The sequence below is a fragment of the Euleptes europaea genome, chromosome 1, assembly GCF_029931775.1.
Source record: "Euleptes europaea isolate rEulEur1 chromosome 1, rEulEur1.hap1, whole genome shotgun sequence".
Classification (NCBI taxonomy): domain Eukaryota; kingdom Metazoa; phylum Chordata; class Lepidosauria; order Squamata; family Sphaerodactylidae; genus Euleptes; species Euleptes europaea.
In genome coordinates, this window is record NC_079312.1 from 158731989 (window position 1) to 158738297 (window position 6309).

Sequence of the window (6309 nt, forward strand, 5' to 3'; positions counted from 1 at the left end):
GACATGGAGTGGGGGTTACTGGGGTGTGTGTGGGGGGGAGGTAGTTGTCAGTTTCCTGCATTGTGCAGGGGGTTGGACTAGATGACCCTGGTGGTCCCTTCCGACTCTATGATTCTAAATCCAGAGCAAAACCTCCGGTGCATAAATGGCCCAGGGGGGACTGGGCGGGGGGGCGGCAGGTCCCAAAGCAAGAGCCACGTGCGGCCGCGCTGTTTTGCTTTGGGACGACCGGAAGATCTGAACGATGGAGGAGCGAGAGGGGCTTCCATTCCGTGCACTGCTTGCCGGTGTGTGTGTGTGTGTGTGTGTGCGTGTGCGCGTGTGTGCGCGCTGCCCTGGCCGCCCCCGGGTCCCTCGCCCTCCTCTCCGGGGCGAGCGGGAGCGACTCTCCCGAGCCAGCCTCCCCCGCCCTGCTCCGCTCCGCTCCGCTCCGCTGGGCACAGTCAAAGCCTGCCGAGGCAAGGGAGCGTTGCCGGGGGGGGGGGGCGGGAGAGCTGGCCAGGTGAGACGCCTATTAATGGGGTGGGCGGGAGAGCCGCGGCCCGGGGGCCAAGGACAGCCGCGCCGGCCCAGCTCGGCCACTCTTTCCTCCTTTCTCGCCAGCAAGGAAATAAAGGAAGGAGGGAGAAAGACCGAGGGGGGAGACAGGAGGGCGGCGAAAGAGAAAGTGGAAAGGGAAGTTAGAGCCATCTGCAAAGCAGCGAAACGCTCTTTATTTCTTCTCAAACAACCTTTAGGGCTTGCATTGGCCACTTATGCATGGGAGGTTTTGCCTTGGATTTGCCGCTCTCTAGATGCATAATTTCCCCACCCGAATTCTCAAAACTCAAAAAACCAGCCCCCCTGCAGAGTTTTGAGGATTCGGGTGGGGAAAGTGTGCATCTAGAGAGCTGCAAATCCAAGGCAAAACCTCCCGTGCATAAGTGGCCATTGTCTCCTTGTATTTGATGATCAAGGAGTATTTGGTTTCTCCTGGGGAGGGTGAATACTGGCTCCTGGTACCGGCTAAAAGCGATTGCATTTGTGTGTAAAGTGCCGTCAAGTCGCAGCCGACTTAGGGCGACCCCTTTGGGGGGTTTTCATGGCAAGAGACTAACAGAGGAGGTTTGCCAGTGCCTTCCTCTGCACAGCAACCCTGGTCTTCCTTAGTGGTCTCCCATCCAAATACTAACCAGGGCTGACCCTGCATAGCTTCTGAGATCTGACAAGATCAGGCTAGCCTGGGCCATCCAGGTCAGGGTGACTGCATTTAAAACTGGCTATATAAGCCCTAGCCTGTCTTTTGAATAGCCTTTTCTTTAGTAGTCAGATGAGTTTATCTCTCTCCCCTCCCCAATTCCGTTGATATGCTCCACCACACTACCATTTACCAATATATCACAGTGTACAGATAATCTCTAGGTGAGATAGTTCTATTGGCCTACAACATGACAAGGAAAATGTTGCCACCGTTCTGTAGTTGATCAGAAATCTAGAGAAGCAAAGAAGTGGTGATTTGTTTGTTTGTTTGTTGTATTTATATTCTGCCTTTCTCACTGAGAAGCAGATTACACAATAGAAATCAATAACAGTCCATACAAAGAGATATCTAATAAGTACAGTATAGGTCAAGACAATCAATATGAAATGTCAAATGAGCAATGGACTAAGACTAGGATTGCTGAACTCTGAATTAGCATAGCATATTAGGCATGACAGGGAGTGTGTCTATGGTGAAAAAAAATGGTATGATATCAGTAGAAAATAATGAAACAACAACAGGGCAATACCTGCAGCAAACTGATAATACATCCTGTACATAGCAGTATAATCTACAGTCCCTTTCCCTTTTATAAAGCACCTTCCCAAACTATTCCGTCACAATATTGACCCATTACTTTTATAGAAAGCTGTCCTGAACAATCCCTTTTTATGTGATTTGTGTGGAATGACAGGAGTATAGGAGCCTTCCTGGCCAAGATTCTCCTCAATATTTAGCGGGACAATATATGATTAGTACATTATGGTAAATAGCCAGCGTGGTGTAGTGGTTAAGAGCCGTTGGTTTGGAGCGGTGGAGTCTGATTTGGAGAACTGGGTTTGATCCCCCACTCCTTAACATGAGCGGAGGAGGCTAATCTGGTGAACTGGATTTGTTTCCCCTCTCCTCCACACAAAGCCAGCTGGGTGACCTTGGGCTAGTCATGCTCTCTCAGCCCCACCTACCTCAAAGGGTGTTGGTTGTGGAGAGGGGAAGGGAAGGTGATTGTAAACTGGTTTGAGTCTCCCTTAAGTGGTAGAGAAAGTTGGCATATAAAAACCAACTCTTCTTCTTAAGTGGATGTCTGTATTCATCCCAGTCTTTATTTATCTATTTTCTTCATTAATAGTCTGCATTTCTCACTGAGACTCAAGGTGGATTACACAATGGAAATCAATGCAATCAATAGGATGCGACATCGAATAAGCAATGTAAGGACAACAGACATTTCAAAGTACACATGATATGTTAAACGATGCAGAAAACATCAGTACTTAAGTAGAAGACAATGCAGCGCAAGCAGGATTATATGGACAGCAAACAAATAATACATACCGTACACAATGGTTTAGTCGACAGTCTAATTACTGTAAAGTTGTCAATTTCTCATCTGGACTCTGGCAGACAAGCAGAGTATTTTTTTTGGTTGGCTGTACTATAAAATATGTGCACTGAGTATATTTGTTTTGGTAGGATTGGGTAGCTTTAAGGCAATATGTACAGAATGTTTTTTTCAAGAACATGCCCTTAATAATAACCTATCCTGCCTTTTTGGGGTTTTTTTTTTGCTGTCAAGTCACAACTGACTTATGGCGACCCTGTCGGTTTTTCAAGGCAAGAGACATTCAGAGATGGTTTGCCATTGCCTGCTTCTGTGTAAAGGTAAAGGTCCTCTGTGCAAGCACCTGGTCATTCCTGACCCATGGGGTGACGTCACATCCTGACGTTTACTAGGCAGACTGTGTTTACGGGGTGGTTTGCCAGTGCCTTCCCCAGTCATCTTCCCTTTACCCCCAGCAAGCTGGGTACTCATTTCACCGACCTCGGAAGGATGGAAGGCTGAGCAAACCTTGAGCCGGCTACCTGAAACCCACTTCTGTCGGGATCGAACTCAGGTCGTGAGCAGAGCTTGGACTGCAGTACTGCAGCTTACCACTCTGCGCCATGGGGCTCCTAGAAATCCCGATATTCCTTGGTGGTCTCTCAAACAAATACTTGTCAGGGACTCAAGAGTGAGAGTGTGTTACTGGTCTGAGGTCACCCAACAAGTTTCCGTGAAGAGTGGGGATTCAAACCTGGGTTTCCCAGAACCTAGTTTGACACTTGAATCATACACCATGCTGGCTCTCTAACATCCACTTTTAACAATGACCAACAAGGTGCAAGTCAAAATGGGGCTAGCCTTTATCTGGTGACCAATGCTGCTTTTTCCACACTGAAAAGGAAGAATCAGGGATTCAGAGGAAATATGATATGAAGTAGATGAGCATGTATCTCCTCCTTCCCTCTTAAACGGCACTACTGTCTTTAAGGAGGGTGTGTTGCAAAAACCACCCAAGAGATTGTCATATTAGAGTGTTGGAGGATTAAACATTTATAAATTTCTGTGTCAAAAGTAAAACAGATATACTTTAATGATAGAATCCAAGGGTACTGCAACAGATAGGTACACAATAACAGTCAAAGAAGCATACACCTGACTATCCTTGTCAATAATCCAATTGTCATTCACTTAGTTGTTGAATGAATCAATCTATCTGCAATTACTATAACCCCTTGGCTAAATATAATAGCGAAACCACTTAAAGTATCTGCCACAAGCATGCATCAACATTGCAAGTTAAATCCATTCTCAAAATGTTAATCCTTGTTTCCCACCTTGATAGTGAGCTGAAAACATGGTTCAAGGGTATGAAATGGATGTAGCATGACCTTGGCTATGCACTCTGGAAGTGGATATCATCAAATATTTCTGCATACCTCTTGGTATTTATTTCCATCATGAAGCTCATTATTATGAGCCATGTCCACATATCTATTTCATATTTGTTTTATTTATTTACTTATTTAGAATATTTCTATGCTGCCTCTTCAGAGTCCTGCTCAAGGTGGCTTACAGTTAAACTAATATAAAAAGATAACGCAACAAACCAATTAAAAACAAATCATTGGACATAAACAGCATGACATCTATCCGTAAACAGACCTCAGACTAGAAGCAGACTAGAAGCTGGTAAGATAAAACCTATAATTAAAAGCCTGGATTAAAATACGTGTTTTGACCTGGCATCTAAAAGACAGTAAAGTAGGCAGCAGGTGAGCCTCAAGTGGAAGGAGGTTTCAAAGGTGAGGTGCCACCACAGACAATACCCTGTCTCTAGTCGCTACCTGCATTAAATCTGAAGGTGGGGGCAATAAGAGCAAGTCTTGAGAGGCAGATCTTAACTGGCAGGCAGGATAGTATGGGAGGAGATGGTTCTTCAGGTAACATGGCCCAATGACATTTACGTCCTTAAAGGTAATAGCCAGCACTTTGAATTGTGCCCAGAAAGAATGAGTAACCAATGCAGATCTTTCACAGTACTATACCTCTTCTCTTCCTTAAAATACATATTTTTCCTTATATATTTCAGTTCGCTTAGGCTCTGACCAGTCACTGCTGCTCACACATGAACTCATGCCCCACTAGCCTCCATGTTCCCCCCCCCCTCCCCATGCTGCCATTGGGATTCCTGGCCTGTAACTTAATCCCTTCTTGAATCAGTACCTCTAGCAAACTTTCACACCTCACTGTCCTGGAGCAGTAGAAGTATATGCACTGAGGCAACACTGAGAAGAGAAAGCCCCTTTTAGCCACCAACCAAGTGATGGGGCTGGCTCACATAGGACTAAATGGCTGCCCTTTTGAGACGTAAGAGCAGAAAAATCTCATACTTCAAACAAACAAAGGGTGGCTCAAAAGCTCCTCCTGCAGATGACAGTCATGATGTCCAGTTTATAAGACCCATTTCCTCAAGTAGTGTGTAAGATGAACACTTTTAGCTGTATTCATGTCTATGATAAAAGGATGCTGACATCCACAACTGAGCACAGTAAATACTTAGTGGCAATAAAGTCTTAAGTGCATTCTGAGGTCTAGCCATGTCCCCGCCCTATCGTCCACTGATTAATATACCCTCTGTGATGCTGTGTAATCCTTCCATGCTTATATGCATTGACATCAATCTGGTTGCTGTTTTATAAAGGTAAAGGTCCCCTGTGCAAGCACCGGGTCATTCCTGTCCCATGGGGTGATGTCACATCCCGACATTTACTAGATATACTTTGTTTACGGGGTGGTTTGCTAGTGCCTTCCCCAGTCATCTTCCCTTTACCCCCAGCAAGCTGGGTACTCATTTTACCTACCTCAGAAGGAGGGAAGGCTGAGTCAACCTTGAGCCGGATACCTGAAACCAACTTCCATTGGGATCAAACTCAGGTTGTGAGCAGAGCTTGGACTGCAGTACTGCAGTTTACCACTCTGTGCCAAGGGGCTCTTGGTTGCTGTTTTGGGATTCCATAATTCACATAAAGAAGTATATCTTAACATTCAGTGACATTTTTTATAATCTCCACTATAATATATTTACAATGAAATCTAATGGCCTGGTAGTCAGAGACTGAAAGAAAATGTCTACATACTGTCACATGGCCTTGTGGTACCACAAACCAAGATCTACCATGCTTGAAGTTGACACCAGCAAGCTTTCATTGTCTTCCTATGTCATTGTTCTCCTGTGGAAAACAGGATCCTGACCCCCATCTAGAAATGAATAAGTTCTATGAATTTATTTACCTCATTTATACCCCACCTATCTCACCAGGGGGTACCCAAAGTGGCTTACATAGTTCTCTCTCCCATTTTGTCCTCACAACAACCATGTGAGGTCAGGTTGAGATGAAGGTCACCCAGCAAACTTCCATGGCAGAATGGGCATTCAGACCTGAGTCTGTCAGATAAAACCTCTATCTCTCAGTAACAGTCCACCACTGTTACTCAGCACTGAACCCTTCAGGCCCATGTATACTTAGGGTCAGATATATCATGCTTTGCCCTGATCTCGTTAGATCTCTGAAACTAAGCAGAGTTGGCCCTGGTTAGTACTAGGATGGGAGACCACCAAGGAATACCAGAGTCGCTATGCAGAGGAAGGCAGTGGCAAACCACCTCTGTTAGTCTCTTGGCTTGAAAACCCTACTGGGTTGCCATAAGTCTGCTGTGACTTGATGGTACTTCACACAAACATATT